The sequence below is a fragment of the Ochlerotatus camptorhynchus genome, unplaced genomic scaffold (assembly GCF_037179485.1).
Source record: "Ochlerotatus camptorhynchus isolate MF236.1 unplaced genomic scaffold, CSIRO-AGI_Acam_v1.1 ptg000589l, whole genome shotgun sequence".
Taxonomy (NCBI): Eukaryota; Metazoa; Arthropoda; class Insecta; order Diptera; family Culicidae; genus Ochlerotatus; species Ochlerotatus camptorhynchus.
Genome location: NW_027041069.1, coordinates 224396 through 246627, shown reverse-complemented (window position 1 = coordinate 246627; position 22232 = coordinate 224396). Strand labels below are relative to the sequence as shown.

Here is a 22232-nt window from a genome sequence, read left to right as displayed (position 1 = left end):
GCTTCCGATTATTGAAACATGTATGGAAAATCAAACGTGTTAAACTGAACATATATTACACTTTACGCTTACCTCCTGCTTCCATAAAACCGTGGCAGCACAAGTGATAAAATCCTGAAAAAAAAACACTTCGATTAGAATCCACATGCTTTATAAATTAATGTAATTATAATATGGTCTTCTTTGGATCTGAACAGCTTTTTTCGGGAATTAATCAACCAATTATCAATATACCATTCAGATCCACACTTCCATACGAAATTTCTAGTCAAAATTAACTGCAAAACAAAATTAACTGCAAATGTTGAAGCCAATATTGCCTGGACGGTCTTCAATATCAAAATCATTAAAATAATCTAAAGAGAGATAGAAAGATTAGTAATTTCCATTTAATCCCACTACCTTATTTGCTTATCCTTGATAGATGCGCGTATTTCGTCTACAATGTGCAGACTTCTTCAGTGTCTTGTACTAATACTCGACAGAAGAAAAACATCGCATTTTACCGAATATATATTACCACAGGTACATTTTCACTTAAAAGCTAAGTAAACTTAAATTTAATTTCCTGTAGGAGCAGGTACTCCGCTGTTTACTCGGTGATGTGTCCTAGGTAGTAGCTTGAAAAGCCATGTGTGTCCGTTTCCTTGATCCCTGTTGAGTAAAGTTGAATTACGTTGTTTGTTGATCTCGAGGCTCTCTGCAACATCCAGTTTCCATGGTGTAGATACGGTTTGTAAAATCGTGATGTCCTCCGTCGAGTTGGTGGTCCTCTGTGAAGATGTGTTCTGCAACCTTTGATTTGAAATCATATGTTAGGCCTTTTTCCTCTTGCTTTTTGGCCTTATTAACCTCCGCTATATGTTCTTTAAATCTAGTTGCTAAAGTTCTCTTGGTTTGTCCTACATATAAAGGGTGATACGGTCAAAATTTGGTCAAGGGAAAACGCGTGTAAATCGGTGAAATCGTTTATTTAAAAAATCAAATTAAATTTCTTTTTCAAGTTCAATTAGTATAAAATTCAGGAAAAATATTCAGTTAGGCTTCCGCTTTTCCAAATCCGAATTGCCGGGCCTTACGCTTGACCCCTGCCATCAGATTTTGTACAGCCACCTTGTCCACCTTCTTCGCCACAGAAAGCCAGTTTGCCTTGAACTGCTGCTCGCCCTTAGCAGTTTTTTTGGTCTTCTTTAGGTTCCGCTTGACAATAGCCCAGTATTTCTCAATTGGGCGGAGCTCTGGCGTGTTGGGAGGGTTCTTGTTCTTGGGAACCACCTGCACGTTGTTGGCGGCGTACCACTCCATGGCCTTTTTACCGTAATGGCAAGATGCCAAATCCGGCCAAAACAGTACGGAACAACCGTGTTTCTTCAGGAAAGGCAGCAGACGTTTATTCAAACACTCTTTCACGTAAATTTCTTGGTTGACAGTCCCGGAAGCTATGAAAATGCTGCTTTTCAAGCCACAGGTACAGATGGCTTGCCAAACCAGATATTTCTTTGCGAACTTTGACAGTTTCATGTGCTTGAAAACATCTGCTACCTTTCCCCTTCCTTTTGCCGTATAAAACTCCTGTCCCGGAAGCTGCTTGTAGTCGGCTTTGACGTAGGTTTCGTCGTCCATTACCACGCAGTCAAACTTCGTCAGCATCGTCGTGTACAGCCTCCGGGATCGCGCTTTGGCCGTCGTATTTTGTTTATCATCGCGATTTGGAGTCACTACCTTCTTGTAAGTCGATAGTCCGGCTCGTTTTTTGGCTCGATGCACGGTTGTAGACGATACACCCAGCTTATTTGCGGCATCTTGGAGAGAGAGGTTAGGGTTTCGCTTGAAACTACCGGCAACTCTCTTTGTCGTCTCAGCGGCTTCCGGTTTTCGATTTCCCCCCGATCCAGACCTCCTGGCTGTCGACAAACGTTCCCCAAACACTCTAATTACATTTGTAACGGTTGATTTGGCAACTTTTAGCGATTTTGCCAACTTTGCGTGCGAGTAGCTCGGATTTTTGCGATGCGCGAGCAAAATTTTGATACGCTGCTCTTCTTGCTTGGGCGGCATTTTGACAACTGAAGAGTGAATTCCAAAATCAAAATAGGAGCAACATTCTACACACACACACCTTCAAAATGAGGGGTGTTCAGGTTTTTTAAATGCAAAATTGAAAGAAATCCGTCAAGTTGATATTGACCAAATTTTGACCGTATCACCCTTTACTTTGTTACAATGATTACAGCTTATTTTATATACACCTGCTTTACCTAAAACATTAACTGGGTCTTTAGTGGATCCTAACAATGATTTCAACTGGTTATGTCTACTGGTGAAAACTAAATCTAATCCGAATTGTTTTAACTGTGGTCTTAGTTTACAAGTAATATCTTGATCAAATGGAACGGACACTCGTTTCAATGGTTCAGGTGCTGCGGTGAGGGATGTTAATAATCTCCTTTGTAGAATTCTCACTTTTTTATCAATGACTGCCTGGATTGTGGTCTCCTTGTATTCGTTGAGTCTCGCTGTTTCGAAGATGTACTGTAATTCCTTAACCTTTCCTGTATCGCTGAGTGGAAGACTCTGCATCCAATGAATCATGTGGTGGAAGTACTGTCAAGGATAAGCAAATAAGGTAGTAGAATTCAATGGAAATTACTAATCTTTCTCTCTCTATCTTTCTTTATACAGGTATTCCACTAAGACGCCCACATTCATCAGGATTCATCATGGCAAAAAAGCCGTCGGAGCCAAATAAATTCATCGGATTGAAGAAAACCATCGCATCGCTTCGTAAGGACGTAGCATTTCTGAAGAAATGCCAAACATATAAGGTTATACCTATAAGCTATAGGATTAAGGTACGGACACCCACCCCACCCAGCGTAGTAAAGAGGATGGAAACAGAGTTCATCAAGGATAGCATCAGACGGCTATATAGCAAACTGGACATGAAGGCTTTGGAATGTTATTCTCTACACCTCAAATTGGCAGAAGATTATCCAATTAAATTCCAGGAGTTTCTGTCTAGGGCCAACGTAGCAGAGGAGTGTGAATCGGATAGGAAACGAAAGCTGCACGATAGGAAGCTAAGCAGACTACGACACGAGTCTCAACAGAGACGGACAACACACCGAACGGGTGAGCAGATCCCATCCACCATCACCACGACGCCGAGGGTTCACTCCATTGATGGATTGGTTGTGAACCGATCGACGACCGCATTCACGGAAGAACAATTGACACACCACAACAAGGAACTAAGGTACGCGGTTACAACCAAGCCAGACGTGGAGCAGATCATAATTCACGTAGAAACAGCGATTACCAAGACACTTCCAACATCATCACAGAATACCGTCAGGACTATCACATCGAACATAATCAAGGACGGACAAGAACAAAGTCGCGCCAACGAGAAGGAAATTTGGATTATAAAGGAGCTGAAAAGTAAAGCAGTATACTACGTTAAAGCAGACAAGGGCAACGCGGTCGTTATCATGGACAAAAACGATTACGACAATCAAATGACAACGAAGATTAACAGCGGACCGTATAGACAGCTTCGAGTAGACCCCTTACAGAACATAATGAAACGCGTGGAGAAAGCACTGAAGGAGTGCAAATCAATATTAGAAGATGGAGCAGGCCGTTTACGGGAATCCAATCCCATTCTACCTAGGATCAAAGGTCTCCCCCAAAGTCCACAAACCGGTGAATGAAATGCGAGAGATCATGTCTGCAGTTGGTTCCCCCACCCACAAACTAGCGAAGTGGCTAGTCACAGAGTTCCAGAGTATGCCGAATCAGTTCCAGAGTAAAGCAGTTAGTAACACCCAGGAGTTCGACCAGCAACTACAATCTTCAGGAGACATCAACGAGGACGAGATTATGCTTTCGACGTCACAGCTCTTTTTCCCAGCGTACCGGTCAAGGAAGCGATCAACTATTTGGAGGACTAGCTATTAACACAACGAGAGAATGCAGCTTGGAGAAACAAACTTCGGACGTGACCCGCCTTTGAATGGATGAGAATTACTTCTCTTTCCGAGGTAACTTCTACAAGTAGACGAAAGGAGCCCCAATGGGAAACCCCCTATCCCCCTTTCCTGTGTGAACTTTTCATGAGATCAACAAACAACAGAATCTTTCTCTCTCTCTCTTTATACAGGTATTCACTAAGATGCCCACATTCATCAGGAAAATAATCTAATAGCGAATTCGTTTATTATCGGGGTTAACACCAGTTCCAACCCAGTGCGAAACCAAACTTTTTTTTTTTTTTTTTTGTTAATTACTTTATTTGTACAGGCTCATTCGAATAAACTTTACAGAGCCAAGTTATCATTTTCTTTACACATTATAAATGTCTTAAATCTAAAATTAAAGGATTGGAACCGATTACTCGCGGTCTTCTCGAGGTTAGTGGATGACAATTGTTTGGATCGGGAGAGGGAAAAGGAGATTTGGAATATGATTTATGATTCAAAAATTTCACTATTTCTAAAACAAATACTTAATCCTATCGACGTTATATCAACTCTGTAATTATACAATTATTACAGAAACAAATCTACAAAAAAAAAATACACACACACATACAAAATACAAACTAAACACAAGGTTAATAAAACTTACAATCTAATGTTAATATTCTTAAAGTAAACATATATGAGTTTCATAAACTCCAGATCGCGTCTAGCCAAAATATCCCGAACTGGAACATTAGGTTGTCTACCTCGAGCCCGAAGGGAATCGTACAGTTCAGATCTGACTCCGCGATGCTCAGCACAAGTCCAAATAATGTGATCTGCGTCCTGGTAACCTTGTCCACATTCACAGAGATTGCTGTCCTTCAGCCCAACACGGAACAAGTGAGCGTTTAACGAATAGTGATTGGACATGAGGCGAGACATCATACGAATGAAGTCTCGACCCACATCCAACCCCTTGAACCAAGAACTCTTCGACACCTTAGGGATGATCGAATATAGCCATCGTCCCAAACTCCCTTCACTCCACTTATTCTGCCAGCTGACGAGTGACTGTTGACGATAAATGAAGAAAAATTCATCGTAGGCGATTTGTCGATCGTAAATATCGCCTTCCATTGCGCCCACCTTAGCAAGTGAGTCAGCCATCTCATTGCCCGGAATCGAGCAATGAGATGGGACCCATGCAAAGGTGATGACAAAAGATCTTAAAGATAAAGCACTTAAAAGCTCTCGTATTTTCATGAGAAAATACGAGGAGTGCTTTACCGGCCTCATAGAGCGAATAGCCTCGACAGAGCTGAGACTATCCGTAAAAATAAAATAATGATCTGGTGCAAGTGAGGCGATCGTTTCTAGCGTATAATGTATTGCCGCCAGCTCAGCAACATATACGGAACAAGGAGCTTGAAGCATTCGAGAGGCGCTATGAAATTCGTTAAAAATACCAAAACCAGCGGACGACTCTATTAGTGATCCATCTGTGAAGAACGATCTTGCGGAATCAACTTGGCCAAACTTTGCAGCGTAAATTGACGGAACAATCATGGAACGATGATGTTCTGGGATCCCATGAATCTCCCGCGTCATAGATAAATCAAAACTAACTGAATTGCCGAAGTCGGAGAAGCATACACGATGAGGATTATGCTGTGAAGGGCTGACATCCTGTGTTATGTACACGTAGTGCAATGACATAAAACGAGTTTGAGGGTTCAGCTCAAGAAGCTTTTCAAAGTTTTCGATTACCAGTGGGTTCATAACTTCGCAACGGGTGAGGAGCCTGAGGGACAATTCCGAGAACCGATCCGATAGTGGCAACATGCCCGCCAACACTTCTAGACTCATCGTATGAGTCGAGTGCATGCATCCTAACGCGATACGAAGACAACGATACTGGATACGTTCCAGTTTGATGATGTGAGTTTTAGCCGCCGACTGGAAACAAAAACTACCGTATTCTAAAACCGATAAAATCGTTGTCCGGTACAACGTTAGAAGATCTTGCGGATGAGCTCCCCACCACGTCCCGGTAATTGTTCGGAGAAAATTGATCCTTTGTTGGCATTTTCGTCTCAGATACTCAATGTGGGATCACCAGGTGCATTTTGAATCGAACCAGACCCCAAGATATTTGAAGGACATAGAATGAGTGATCGGTTTACCCAAAAGTTGAAGCTTTGGTTGTGCTTCCTAGAAAAAACGACCAACTCAGTTTTCTCCGTGGAGAATTCGATACCTAGCTGAATAGCCCAAGTAGACAAATTGTCTAAGGTATCCTGTAAGGGTCCTTGCAGGTCGACCCCTTTGGGCCCTGTCATAGACACTACGCCGTCATCTGCAAGTTGTCTCAACGTGCAGTTGTCACTTAGACAATTGTCAATTTCTCTGACGTAGAAATTATACAAAAGGGGGCTTAAACATGAGCCCTGGGGGAGACCCATGTAACTAAATCGAGAAGCTGTAGAGTTTCCATGAGAAAAGCTCATATGTTTCTCTGACAGCAAATTGTACAAAAACTTATTTATTAATGGAGAAAGGCCACAAGCGTGGAGTTTGTCTGAAAGGACTTCAACGGATACTGAATCAAAAGCCCCCTTGATATCCAAGAATACAGAAGCCATTTGCTCTTTTTTAGCAAAAGCCAACTGAATTTCTGTGGAAAGCAACGCGAGACAGTCGTTCGTTCCCTTGCCCCTACGGAATCCAAATTGAGTATCTGAGAGTAGGTGGTTTGTCTCAACCCATTTGTCCAAGCGAAAAAGGATCATTTTCTCCAACAATTTTCGAATGCACGATAACATCGCGATGGGACGATACGAGTTATGATCTGAAGCGGGTTTTCCAGGCTTTTTAATGGCTATAACTCTCACTTGCCTCCAATCATCCGGAACAATATTGAGCTCCAGGAACTGACAAAACAAGTTCAACATGCGCCTCTTAGCGACGTCTGGGAGGTTCTTCAACAAGTTGAACTTGATTCTATCAGCCCCCGGAGCCGAATTGCCACACGAAAGGAGCGCGAGTGATAGTTCCAGCATTGAAAAAGGCTGGCTGATCTCGTCTACAGAATTTGTCGTTTCGCGAGGAATCATCTGTGCCGGCACGGAATCAGGACATACTTTTCGCGCGAACTTGAGAATCCAACGATCTGAGTACTCCTCGCTCTCGTTGTTCGAAGACCGGTTACGCATCCTTCGCGCCGCGTTCCAAAGCGTATTCATCGACGTTTCACGCGATAATCCGTCCACGAATTGCCGCCAGTATCCGCGTTTCTTGGCTTTGATGAGGCTCTTGAGTTCGCGTTCAAGAGCCGAGTACGCTTCGAAATACACGGGTGTTCCACGTTTCCGGAAAAGCTTAAACGCGTCGGACTTCTTACGATAAACCTCAGTGCATTGGTGGTCCCACCAAGGGGAAGGAGGTTTCCTACGCAAAGACGTTCCTGGAACCGGCCGAGTTTGAGCTCGAAGCGCGCTGTCCAAGATCAGATTGGAGAGGAAGTTATATTCCTCCAACGGTGGAAGCCCTTCTACCGACGACACGGCTTCCTCTATCGCGGTCTTGAACGTTGCCCAATCGATATTACGGGTGAGGTCGTACGCGACGTTAACGGATTCCGACGGATTGAACCCACTGGCAATCGAAATTTTGATCGGCAAGTGATCACTACCGTGGGGATCCTGGATCACATTCCACGTGCAATCCAACGATAATGAATTAGAGCAAAGTGTGAGGTCTAATCTACTTCCATTTGAGGATGGACCAGCCAGACGTGTTACTTCTCCATTGTTAAGAATTGTCATATTGAAGTTATCACAGAGGTCATATATAAAAGTAGAACGGTTGTCATCATACAGTTCCCCCCAGCCTGTACCGTGGGAATTAAAATCTCCCATAATCAACCGTGGAGCAGGAAGTACTGAACATATATCTGAAAGTTGTTTTCGATTAACAACGGCTCTAGGAGGAATATAAACAGAAGCAATACAAAGGCTCTTACCTTTAATAATAGCCTGACATGCGACAACTTCAATACCTGTAGATTGTGGAAGATTCACTCTATAGAAAGAATGGCACTTTTTGATCCCCAAAAGTACCCCTCCTCCACGCGAATCCTCACGATCCAGTCGAATAATGTTAAAATCATAAAAAGGAAGATCGATATCTGAAGAGAGCCAAGTTTCACAAACAGCAAATGCATCACAATCATTATTGTGAACTAAAAACTTAAAAGAGTCTAATTTAGGAATAAGACTTCGACAATTCCATTGTAGAATAGTGATCAAATCCCCGACCTCGTTTGGAAAATTATCCATCGAAGGAAATGATTGCTGCAATGAGGGGCCACTTCAATGTCAATTGCTTCAAGAGGGTCTTCACAGTAGGAAGCATTGCCAGAACAATGCTTTTGAGAGGATCAGAAATATTCAGGTACTTGAGAATATCGTCCACAATTTTATCAAATGAGAACAACCCAGATGAAGAAGGGGCTTCTGTTCTTAAAAATGGGACATCAGGGGTTTTGGATGTCCCCGGGAGAGGTGGAAAATCCTGGGTATAGTAAGTTCTTCTGAATCCAGGAGGAGTAGAAACTTCCTTTTTTCCACCACTCCTTGATTTGGGCAAGCTGATTTGGGGTTCTTCATTCTCAACTTTCCGCGAACGGATGCGTTTTCGTTTCCGTGCTGAAAAACAGAAAGAAGTTCCCTCCTCAGCCAAGTCAGAGTCAGTCTCGTCATCTGACAAAAGAGAAAAGGGATTTTTGTCGTTGGTCGATGGCGTGACCGTCTTAAGCATTTCTGCAAAAGACTGCCGGGAACGTTCCTTAAGTGAGCGTTGTAATTTCTCCCCGCGTTGTTTGTACACCGGGCATGACGAGATACCATGAGGAGTTCCCTTACAGTACACGCATTTTGGTGCGGTAGCTGCACAGGTGTCATCCCCATGCTTCTCTCCGCATTTGGAACAGCGTGCCTTGCTGCCACAGTGGGAGGCCGTATGTCCCAACTGCTTACAGTTTTGGCAGTTCATGACCCGGGGAACGAACAAACGCACAGGTAGTCGAAGTTTTCCCAGCTCGATGTAGTGAGGAAGGGCTGAACCAGAAAAGGTCACACGGAACGAGTCTGTGGGGGTAAAACTCTTTTTACCCTCGCTGAAAGATACTGAGTTCAGCTTCTGGACTTCCAGTATCTCAACCGTGGGAAGCAAGGGGTTCTTGAAACGGCCAACCGCTTGCTTCGCCAAGATCTCGGGGGTCAGACTCGCTTCGGTGACCACACCTTCGATCTCCACATTACGAGCTGGGATGTACACTCTATACTCGAGTGTAAAGAGCTGGGAGGCAGCAATCTCGTTAGCTTGTTTCAGGTTAGAGACGACAACGCGAAGTTTATTGTACCTCACCTTCGAGATTTCGGTCACGGCCGAGAACCGCTTCGTCAGATCATTAGTAATTTGCATTACATTCAAAGGTTTCTTTTTGGGCTGAAAGTAAACAACCCATGGGCCAGTCGAGTCTTCTGGGTAGGCTCGCGATCGGGGGCTTATCTGTCCCTGCCCATTACCAGACTGAGATGACGAACCAGGGATGACATCATCTGATTTCTGGGATGACAGACGTTTTCGACCCTTCTTGCTATCGTGTGGCAAAGTGGTGTCATCTTCCGACAAAACGTCCATTTCGTCTTCCGACAAAATGTCCATTTTGCCGTACTAGTGGGAGCGAAAAACGCTCTACCACTGCAACGATAATCAAAATTACTCGGACACAATACACGAGAAAAAAAAATACAAACACAGTAACACAAACTTAAAATTTAACTGATGGGAGAAAGAAAGAAACAAGAACAAAAACTTATCTGATAATCCTATACTACTACCACCGAGCGTTTAAACGGCAGCAGCGGAGCGACGCGCAGCTTTGATGATCTTCGATCCGCGTGTGCGGGCGGTCTTCGTTGGTGTGTGCTTGTATGAAGCTCGGCACTCAGCTGAACACACGAGATGGATGAGCGGTTTGAATGTGGAGGCAGATGCTGACACTCGATGACGATGATCCGTGTGCACAGGTATGCGTGACCACGCACCGATGGTGCGCAAAATGGTTGGCGAATTGGCAATCGCAAAAACAATTTTCCTTCCGATGATGCCGAAAACACACTTTCTTCTCAGAAAAAAACTCACTTTTTGATAAATTTATCGGGAACTATGCCAGGAATCACTAAGCGAGAAAAAACTGATTATTTACGTCAGATAATAGCGAGAAAACTTCCAAATTAACGGAGCGCGAAACAAGTCGACTGTTCTTCTTGCTAGGACGCAGTGAGGTAACTAAATACCCTGCACCAAAAACCGTAAATTAATTACGTATTCGTCCGATAGGACCTCTTTTTTATGTTGGACCTTAGCACACGGCCAGCTCGTAAACTTGGAAACAGTATCCGAGCCCAATTGTCAAGGGCCAAACAATATTATCTGGCCAAACGTAGGCCATAATCGTATAGGAGTTTTCCCTTCTCGGCTTGACCAAGGCGGCCTTTCCACGGTCGGCCGATCGTGCCAACGAAGGACGACGCCTGCCATCCCACCGTCCAGCAACGCCCGCTAGCCTTTCATCCGCTCGCTTCGCCAATCTGGCGAGAGTTCCGGCCGCACAGTAGGACAGGAGTCACTGTGTCGGCCATCACGATTCACCATCAACGGCAGCAGCGGTATGTACCGGTACAGTAAACAACGCGATTAGGCTACACGACACATATTACACGAAATTATGAACACAGAACAACACGCACATAACACAGAAAGTGGCAAATAAAAGCATTTAAAGAAAAGTGAAAGTTCTTCGTTTTTGTATCGCGAAACCCTCTGATTACCCGGTAGCTAGCCGACCCTGGGTGTTCCGGAGCTTGCTCTTGTCGCCTGAGTCGACCGGGTGCTGTATGTTTGATCTCCGAGCAGGTAGTTGGTGAGTGCTGAGTTCTTACAGCAGTTATAGGTTATTCGATTTATTTCAAAATACTATGTTAACAACAGCCAACAACTCGTTCAGTGCGATTGTTGTAGATCTCAAATCTAGTTACGATGCTGCTTTTGTGATCATGCCAATCTGATATCTTCGTCAACGTTCAATCTGTTTCTTGTCATGGTTTCAATGTGGAGCTCTCGTACGCTTACGTACGAAGATGCAAATGGGACAAGGATCTTCAATGTCTGCTAGGAGACTTTGGGATACGATATGGCACGCCTGAACCACTGGTTCAAATCTTTTTCACGGAACAAATCACGAGATGAGGAATCATTTCTCAGGTTCAAATATTCATCCGTTGTTTCATCAAGACTTCCACGTCCATTGAGGAAGACAAATGGTTTGCGGACTATATCAGTATCTTCTTGTATCAGCTCAGGGAAACACAGCTCACATTGATAATCCAGTGTGTGAAAATGAGAAATAACTTCTGATTAAAGATCCGAATTTAGCTCGTTCGCTCTTTTGTCAGTCATACTTCAGAGTCTATAGAACATGGCAACATTTCCAATGCTAACCTATCGGGGCCAGTTTTGCTTGAATGCTTGAAGGTCGTCTTGGAAGTGAATTAGATGGGTTTGCTTGCCCTCTGAGATGAACAAGCCATCGGCAGTAAAAAAAAAGTTTACTGGCCCCATAGTTTCAACTCCAGCGAATTTTGATGCACAACAATTTAATGAAGACACGAGACGCTTATGCCAACCTTCCACACTAAAATTAGCAATGACATAATTTTTCCCTTGAACTTCCAAGAACATTTTGATTTCGTCCTTCAATTCAAAAGCACGGTTGAGAACATTGTCTTTGGACAACCAGCGCACAGCAGTGTAGAAAAGAAGAACCACGAGATCTGAACTAATTTGCTTGTAGAGTTCTTTGAATACACGAGTGTTCAGAGCTCCAGATTCGACATAGTTAACAATTTTGATGACAGAATCAAGTACTTTTAACATTAGTTCCGGCAGAGTCTTGCTCTTTCTGACAAGGGGATATCGAACACCTGTGGCGTATGAAGCAAGCTCTATAATCTTTTTCAAAAATCTTGTTTTGTTACCAATCATTGCTAGAGCGCCATCAGTATTAACTCCACTTAATTTTCCCACTGTATTCGAAAAATGTGTTGACTTTAGCCATGATATTATCACTTTTTTAGGCCAAACAAACCAAGACTCTCGCGGTCCCCCTGTCGGCCGTGGACCACCGGTTGGGAAACCTTTGTCTATTCTATAAAATCCAAGTCTGTTTTTCAAAGCGGAGCCAAAATCCAACTTGACTGCTCAAGAAACCCAAATTTCTATAAAAAAAAATACGTACTTTTGTGGATGTAAACCCAATTTTCTCAACAATTGTGCTTGCTAAAAACATTCTACCATCAGGTATGAACAGCTTATAACAAATGTAAGATCATTTTATTGTATAAAGTGTTAAGATTTCTCGTTAAGAATGGAAAAAAAATTATTCCATTGAAATTAATTATTCATATAGATGCATTGAATAGAATTGAAGATCAAAAATTTTCTGTTTTTCAACGAATTTTCATCTTTGTCCTATGCACAAAATTCAATTCTTGTCGAATCATCAAATCACATCCAAAGTAACAAATATTCCGGTCTGTTTATCTACTCGGTAGCAGGTTTCGTTGTCAAATTACCTTTATATATAAATGCTAATTTAATTTCCTCGGAATTCAATGTCAACCAACGAAACCAATTACCGTCAGGCTCGGTTCATGAAATTCACGCTCATTTAAACAAGCCAGTTTGACCTTGCATGACAATCAAACGGATCGTAAATCTCTCATCCGAGAACTCAATTTCACCACCATCGGACTGGCAAACTAGAAACTCAACGCACTGCTGGTTAGCAAGCTTTCGATGGAAACATAAATCAAATTATTCCGGCTGCTGAATCCAAATCGACCCCCACCCTGCCAACCGATGGGTCTACGGTATGCAATACGCCAAATTTGTATGCTTGTACTGAAGCAAGTCCCTTCGGTAGACGACATGACCACTAGCGTTTCGGATTCGGTTTCTACATCAGCCAGAGCGGCGTGGATTAGCTCTTGTCAAAATGCCAGAGGTCTTCTGCCCATCCCAATAGTCACCACACCGGCTGGATGCTAAAGCGTCAATATGTGTCACCGATTCCCGTGACTTCTCATGGATTACGATGGATCCCACTTGGACGAATCTATCATGCTCGAACTTGACCTTCCGGAGCATGTTCAAAAGGAGAAAACATCAATCTTATCATCCCACTCGCTTAATGGTGCTGATTGGCATCGCTCCGGAACGACGAAATCAGCACACGCAAACTTTCAACCAGAGGATAAATCAGTGCCACATTATGCGTAAGAACGCGCACCAAAAGGCGCCATCACAGAAATTATGCTAAATGGTGCGATCCAAAGAGGAAAACTTTCCGGACTCGATTAGGTAGAACTTTGTTCCGGAAAAATTATGCATGTCGTTTCTTGTTCTTCTTAAAATTCCCTTTGCTTGGGAAGCTTGTCTTGGTGAAGCGAAAGCTGGAACCCCCTTGTCCTTTGATGATTTTCGCTCATTAAAATTATGACCTACACACCCTCGCGAGCAGACGCCAGACAGCCCCCACCGACGACCCGATTAAAATTGTATTGAGAAAAAAGTATAGAATTTTTAAATTCCGGGATCATTAATCAGGGTTACTCACCTTACCAATCAGGTTAAGGCCTAGATGTCCTCTGCTGTTTTTAGGGAGTCGCCTCCACTCTACTCGATCCATGGTCACACGTCGCTAGCCTCGTAGACTGTGAAGGATCCGCAGGTCGTCTTCTATTTGGTCGATCCACCTTTCCCGCTCGCTTACGAGAACCATTTTCGCCGGGTCGTTGTCCGAAATCTATTCACCATGGAGGTGCGGCTCAAACAGCTTCTGACTGGCATCCAGCGGCTAAATAAGAAATGCTCTTCCCTGGAAGCAACCCCTACTATCTCTGAAACCTTTATAATTGTTGAAGAAACCAACAGAAAAACTACACGGTACAGCCCTATGGGGTTGTACGCAATGGTGACGTGGTCTTATTTATATAATAAATCTTATTTGTTAACTGCAGCAAAAGCTTGTGTTTTGTGTAGAAATAGGAATTTGAACGAGGTTCTCTCTGTTTATACTCTTTAGTATGACGCGCTTGACATAGATGGCCCACAGCGGCTCACGAAGAGCTACTAATTCCGATCAATAGCTGTGTGGCTTCTTCCTCTTCTATGGATGCTCATGTGGGCTGCAGCTCGCTGCTTGCAGGGAGCCTTTCGTTGTGTACTGGAGAACACCACCACTCACCACGCGGTGATTGTATAAACACCGTTTGGTGAGACCGAATGAAATTCAACTTTGATGTGTTAGGGAAATCGCTTTTCGCAGGCAATCGGTGATAATTTTAATTATCATAGCAACAGTAGCACATCCGTGCAATTTTCAATTGTTTCATTTTAAAAGTGTTAAGTCTTAAATTTAACAGATGTGTAGATATGTATCTGATCAATTGGTGATAAAATTATTGAAATTGTTCCAGGGCCAGCCAAGTTATTAACGTTCAAAATCTTTCAAAATTTTGTTACATGTCCCATTTTCGGTTTTCACAAAGTGTACCACCATAAAGAAATCACAGACGTAGTCCTACGTCAAAAGACATCGAACTGATTTAACGGCAACGACTTTTAGCGCAAAACAACGGACCATGGAATGTATTGACGTTAGCGCAGCAGGGTAAACTGGCACAACTCGCCAACGAGGCGCGACCATGAAGTTAGAAATCCTGAGACTGAGTGAAGTTCGTTGGTCAAACTTTGAAGAACACAGGTGAAAACGCTCCCGGCAATCGTGTAGTTAGTCTCCTACTTAGCGTCCAAGCAAGTGCTGCGCTCATCAAGTGGAAGAGGATAATCGTTGCCAGATTTAGAACACGGGTTCGAAACCTTACCATAATCCAATGTTATGCGCCAACCGATATTGCCGAGCTACACGACAAGGAGAATTTTTACAGTCAACTGAATGTCGTCGTGGATAAGGTTCCAAAGGGTGACATCAAGATTTACACTGGCGACTTCAATGCAAAGATCGGCTCCGACAACACGGACTATGAGCGTGTCATGGGGCGCCATAGTCTAGACGAAATGAGCGAAAACGGTGAGCTGTTTGCAGAATTTTGTGGCAATAACGACATGGTGATCGGGGGTTCGCTCTTCCCCCATCGACCAGTGCACATAGTCAGGTGGGTTTCCCGTGATGGACATACCGAAAATCAGATCGACTACATCTGCATCAGCCGAAAATGAAGATGGAGCTTTCTTGATGTCCGGAATAAACGCAGCGCTGACATCTCGTCTGACCATCACCTTCTAATCGGCGAGATCCGCCTACGCATGGCGTGGATCCAGCGATAGGAGAAAAGACTCGGTGTACACTCTAGCGATAGTTTCTGTATCATAGTTGCAAGCTATAAACTATTCCATCAAGCCGGAATAGTTCATAGTTTATTGGTCATAGTTTTTTGACAGCAGTCTGTGCACGGCGCTTTTGTTTTTGTTTTAGAAACCACTCATAGACATCTTATCAAAATGAATTCGGAGTTGTGTTCGGAAGATCCGGAACATCCGTAAAAGTGCTCAATTCATGAAACTGATCGTAGAGCTCCACGATTTTTTAGAAACCACTTATAGACGTATTATCACAATAAATTTTGACCAGAAAATTTATACTGGGGACCACGGGATGGTCCACTAAAAGATCTGGAACATCCGTAAAAGTGGTCAGTTAATTAAATTGATCCTAGAGCTCCTCGGTTTTTTCGAAACCACTAATAGAAGTTTTATGACAACAAATTCGGAGTTTTGACCATACAGTAGATGCTGGGGATCACTTATAGATCCTGAACATGCGTAAAAGTGGTCAATTCATGAAACTGATCCTAGAGCTACGCGGTTTTTTTAAACCACTCATAAATTAACAATAACACAATACGATGGTATTTTTAAATGGCTTATTGATTCAATTTTGATGTGATGAATTAAAACTATAAACATTATATACAGTCTCAAACTCCAAAGAAAGATCTCTTAGAAGTCAAGAGAAAAAAAAATCTAAGAATTCCAAGAAATAATATTTAAAAATTCCGTTAAAAGCACCTAGAAGTTTTTGTTTTTTTTTTTTCTTTGATTTGTTTTCCGTCGATCTTGTTTTCCATGGTGAGCACCAATGCTACCGACGCCAGGAAGGCAGCTCCCACACCTGGACCCTACCTATCGACCCATCAACTCATGAACCGGGGACCAACGGCTTTACTTCCCTTCCGAAGAAAGGCGTGATCAGAGATGTTATGCCTCAGAACATCCCGGCGGCGCCGACTGGGATTGAACCCAGGTCTGCTGGGGTGAGAGGCAATCACGCTTACCACTACACCACCGGCGCCGCTGCACCTAGAAGTTATTAAACACTTAAATACCACCTAGAAATCATCCATGATGATAAATTGAAAAATTATGTCTATGAGCAGTTTTAAAAAACCATAGAGTGCTGAGATCAGTTGAACAATCCTTTATTTTATCCGGATAATAATAATATCCGGATATTTCGGGGCACCACCCAAATGGGTCCATTTTCCAGTCACAACTCCGAGTTCATTCTGAAGAGACTTCTATTATCTTCCAGGGGAGCGTCTATGATGTTTCAGAGGAGCATTCATTCCAAGTAACATTTTAAGTTTTATGAAATACTACAAAGCAACTATAAAACAACATTCATAAAACCCTGGTCAAGGCTACTATGTCATTAATGCATCCATGAAAACCTCATTAAGACTAGAATATGTCTAGTTGGCACACCCTGGAGAAGGTTCTGAAGGGTGTATTCTCGAAGCTCGTCAAGATTAATTTACTGCAAAAGGTTGTATGACGAACGCATTGAGAACCATTTGAAAGCTACAATAAAAGCTATTTAGCAACAATAAAAACCCTTTTCGAGCCATTTCTTCTAGCCGCATGCTGAATCCACTAAGAAAGCATCAATCAAGATAGAAAAGGATTTATGAATCCGATCTTATCAAAATAATTAAAATAGAAACTGATGGTATAAAAATATTGTTGAATATCCAAATTTATTACAATAGTTCTCATTAAGTGACCTAGTTTTAAGTGCCATATTAAATTTTATGTGAAATGTACGTGAAAACATCGAAAAAATTGCGTCCACCCTCGTAAAACGTCGGTTTGACCAATTATTTAACATTGAAAAAAAAATATATTCTTCAGATCGAGCTTGGCCGACATTTTTTTAAATTATTTCCAAGGCAACATAGATTGAAAATCGAAGATTTGAAAAAAAAATTGTAACATGGCGGTGGCATAAAAGTTGATTTTCATGGGTCATTTGTGAAAAAGTTGTTATGCTTTCAAGAATTCCTTAACAAATCAATAAAGTTTTAAAATGGCTTTTATGAAGAAAACTTGCAGGCTGAATTGTATTTATCTAAAGCCATTTTGCTTGATCCCAAACCGTTCAGATTAATGGCAGCATTTATGGAGGCAAAGTTGCCTGCAGAAAGTTAAACGTCAAAGTTTGTTTATCTTTCGATAGTTGCGCTGTGAGATCCAGGATTCTTCCAGGCGGTTTTCTCCCGATGGATTGTGAGCAGTTACTCAGATAGTTTGCGATACTGTTTTACAACATTTCGCATTTCGAACAGCTGGAAGCGCAATCGTTCCCGAAAAAGATCCCCTTCTTCCGGCTGGTTACAGAAGTGCACCATCCAATGATGCACTGAAAATGAATGTAAACGAATGCACGAAATGAATGCAAATGATTTTCCATGCCTGCTTGAGATTGACCAATGCAATGTTCTAAAAAGTTTGTAACGTGCCAGTGCGGTGTTACTCCCAGCACTGATGAGACCCCCGTCTCCAAGCCTCAGGGTCGGCACACGCTCGTGATTATTCCGCGAACCAAGAAAACACTCAAAGTTCACTTAAGACAAACTCCCACTTTATTCGTTTTGACAACACTCACTTCACGGACGGTCTCCCACTTCCTTAGATGTCTACTCCTACCTTGTGCTAGCAGTACTCTTCTTTTGTCTTCGGGCCCCCTTCACCTGCCACTGCCGTTGTCGTCGTTGCTCTCCTTCCTCTGGTACCGCATCACCTTCTTAGGCCAGGGGTGGACGCCTCTACCTGTCCCGTACGCCCCTCGAGTATGGTGACGAACTCGAGGTTTCAACGAACCACAAGGGTAAGGCTCTGAACCATTTGGTGGATTATTTTAACTTTTGGTTAAAATTTGACAGATGAAAAGTTATCGATTAACCCTGCTATCCGAGCATGGTTATTTCTGACAGACAAGAAGTTAAATTTTGACAACCGTGGCTCGAAAACCGGTCGATCGACAGCACGGGGATTTTCGAACATAGAAAATAACTTTCGAAATGTCACTTTTAACCACGAGTTAAATTTATCTCGGCAAATGGTTCACAGCCTAAGTTGACTTGCCTGGATTGGTGGCGCACACTGTAACTGAGGGATCAGATTCTCGAACTGCGATTCGGACACACTGGCGTGATCGACTCCGGAAAAATACGTTGTATTCACAAATGTAACGGTAAAACCACGAGGTCCTGTGGGCGCGAAGGAGAATTCGAAATGGCGGTTATCGACCTGAAAATGGTTGGATCTGGTTCGGGGTTTTCTTGGCGATGGTAATTACCTGGCTGTCCAATGGTATGTGGCAACTTCCTCTACAACTTCTTCAAACTTCCAACTTAGCTCACTTTAGAACTTTAGCTTTGACTTTCGCTATGTGACCGTAGTCTATAATGATCACCAGGCTTATGACTGTGCCTCTTGGTGGACGATGACCCCGAACCGTGACCGTTGAACCGTCGTACGTGCCACGAATTCTCCACGTAATGGCCCGATTACGCCACCCCTATGGACGTCCATTCATGACTGCACACAGCGTGCTCTGGTGGTGGCTAGTGACATTGTTCTACAGTTTATAGGGAAGTGTCTCCTACTGGCTGCGTTCGTGAGGATTCTGGGACGTTTTACCTTTTACGAACATTTAAACTTTTTCTTGGAATTTAATAACTAAATATACGAAAACTACACGCGATTAATCTCACCAATCTTGGACGCAACGCATACACTTGTTACAAGTTTTTTTTTTATCTAGTTCGTTTATTTTTAAGGCTCAATCGCGTTAGCTTTACGGAGCCGATAATTCATTGTTCTTTGTTTGTACAAAATTCGCTTAATTCTATGTCTAGTAGGAGTTGGGCCGGATACTCGCGGCTTACTCGAGGTTAGAGGGGTACATTGTCGAAGGATAGGAAAAGGGGGGAAGCTTGGGAGTAGGGTATCGTTGCCTCATCAGAGCGTTGTCGCCAGTGTGAACGGTAGTGTGGTTCTAGATTCGTCTGGAGTTCGACCGGCTATGGTGACCAGTGGGCGACGATGAGGCTCATCGAGACGGGGGACAAGACAAACAAAAACTAATAAAGAGATACAAAAGACAAACGAATTAAATTCTTATACTAGACATTTGCAGAAACACATAAATCGACTGCATATAGCAGAGATCGCGGGTACCGAACACGTCTCTGATAGGGATACAGGGTTGTCTTCCTTGGGCCTCGAGGGTATTCAAAAGTCGCTCTCTGGCGGCTTACTTGTTACAAGTTGTAGAACAATCAATTCGAAGCATTTTTGTTTTATATCTCTTATGGTTCATGAGCTATGATTTTTTTTTTAAACAAGCAGGTTAGGGTGGCCTCTAGAAAACAGATTTAGTTGAATAACTTTTCATACGTTCATTTCTCGTAAAAACATTGTTTTGGACACATTTAGAACTTATGATGACGCATATTGATGACGCAATCATGGTGCAATTTTTTTTAATTAGAAAGTTAATGGATATATTCTTTGATTTTTTTTTTAATTTTCAATATCTCTAAAAGGGCAAATCGGTTTACAAACTTTGGATTTCATTTGAAAGATCGTGTTTTTCTTCATTTTTGGTGAAAAAAACGGTGAGAGCGTTTTTTGTTTAAAGTATTTTATTTTATTTAATAAAGTCAATTTTTTACCAAAAACTAGCCATAAACTTTTAAAAGAGTATATCAACTCAGTCGTTTCAGCAAAAATATGCTTCATAACAAGTTCAGAAAGTATTTAAAACAAAGTTTCTACGAGAAATGAACTTATAAAATGATATTTAAAAAAAAACCGATTTTCTAGGGGCCACCCTAACCTGCTTGTTTAAAATAATCATAAGTAATGCACCATAAGAGATATACATTTTATTATTATACAACTTTTTAGAACACTGAATTTGTCTATCTCAAATATTGAAAAAGTTTGTATTTTCTATTCTCCAATTATGAATCACCCTTATTTCACTAACATAAAAAGATTGGCCAAAAAATCGAAGAATCTTTCAACAATTCTTTGGTACAAACAACGTTAACATTTACCTTTTTTGATAAAACCCAGGTAATCATGACATTTGATTATTGAAAACAATATCAATGAAGCAAAGAGACCAACTGCTGTGATGATTCCCTGAGATTTGTCAAATAATGTAAATATTTACATAGAAGAATACTCCATATACATACCTAAAAGTGATAGTTAAGGCGCAAATATGTTTGTCTTCCTAAAGGGCGAACACGAAATTATTGCGACACCGAAAATGTCATGCCAATTTTCTTATAATGTTTAGAAGCAAACCAAAATTTTAGGGTAGTTTTATACATATATTTACTTCAAAAATCAAAAGAAAAGTTAATCGATGGAGCCTTGAGTGTAAAATTGAACGCATTTTCGCTTGATGCCCTCCATCAAAGTCTTTACAGTGTCATCCGGTACCAGTTTCTCAGTTTTTTTTCCATTTTCTTAACATGTCCTTCTCGTCTTTGACTCTCTTCTTGCTCTTCCGAAGTTCCCGCTTCATTATTGCCCAGTACTGCTCCACCGGGCGCAGCTCCGGACAGTTTGGCGGATTCATGTCCTTTGGAACAAAATGGACAGAATCGGCCTCATACCACTCCAGGACACTTTTAGAATAGTGGCATGATGCCAAATCTGGCCAAAATAGCGGAGCTTCGTCGTGCTGCTGCAAGAACGGCAAAAGGCGCTTCTCGAGGCACTCAGATTTGTAGATCTCGCCATTTACTGTGCCCTTTGTCACGAAAGGCTCACTCCTCAGTCCGCAAGAGCAGATGGCCTGCCAAATGAGATATTTGGAGGCGAACTTCGACATTTTCTTCTTCTTAAATTTGTCGTCCACATCGAACTTGCTCTTGCCGGTGAAAAACTCCAACCCCGGAATTTGCTTAAAATCGGCTTTTATATACGTTTCGTCGTCCATCACACAGCAGCCATATTTTGTCAGCATCTTCTCGTAGAACTTCCGTGCCCGAGTTTTAGCCGTCGATTGTTGCCGCTCATCGCGGTTTGGGAAGTTCTGTACCTTGTATGTATGTAGTCCAGCTCTCTTCTTTGCATTCTGGACGGTTTTTCCGATCACAACTTTGAATTCATATTAAAAAGATGTCAATGAATGGTTTTAAAAAAAAAACGCAGAGTTCTAGGATAAGTTTCATGAATTGACCACTTCAACGGATGTTCCGGATCTTGCGCATATTGGTATCCTGCTTGGTAATAGCCGGTGAAACTTTCTCCATGACATAATCAAAATCCTGCTTTGTCATTTTGACAAAATTACGGTAGTATGCTGTATCTTCGTCGCCCAACTCCTTGAGAAGATTAGTCTCGATTCCGAAGCCTTCAAACCGAGCAATCCATGATTTTTTCCAGATTGTATGACTTCTCCGCTTCGCCTCTTCAAGATGAGGTACGCTACAACTGCAGCATTTTTTTTCTTTTTTTGTCTATTTGTCTAAAGCTATCGGAATTACCCATTTTTGCTTATCAGCAATTATTTTTTTATGATTTGCACAGGTTTATCAAGCGAACAAAAATACACAAAAAAAATTCAATCGTGTGTACACTTGAAAATTCTATTTTCTAGCACTACGTCATAGTTTTCTACTACATAGCTACTATTAGGTCATAGCTCATAGTTTTTGAAAATTGTTTCCCAAATCTCATAGAACTATGATTAGCGTTGCTAGATATACCGATTAATCGGTATTTATATCGATTTTCAAACTTGATACCGATATA

General features: G+C 42.1%; 1 long non-coding RNA gene across 1 annotated transcript in view; it reads right to left on the bottom strand.

Moving 5' to 3' along the window:
* LOC135713881 (uncharacterized) overlaps nt 1-22232 on the bottom strand; it is a 286876-nt gene that overhangs the window by 151895 nt on the left and 112749 nt on the right. The window contains exon 3 of the long non-coding RNA XR_010518787.1: nt 73-114. This is a non-coding gene — a long non-coding RNA (uncharacterized LOC135713881). The remainder of the gene's footprint in view (nt 1-72; nt 115-22232) is intronic.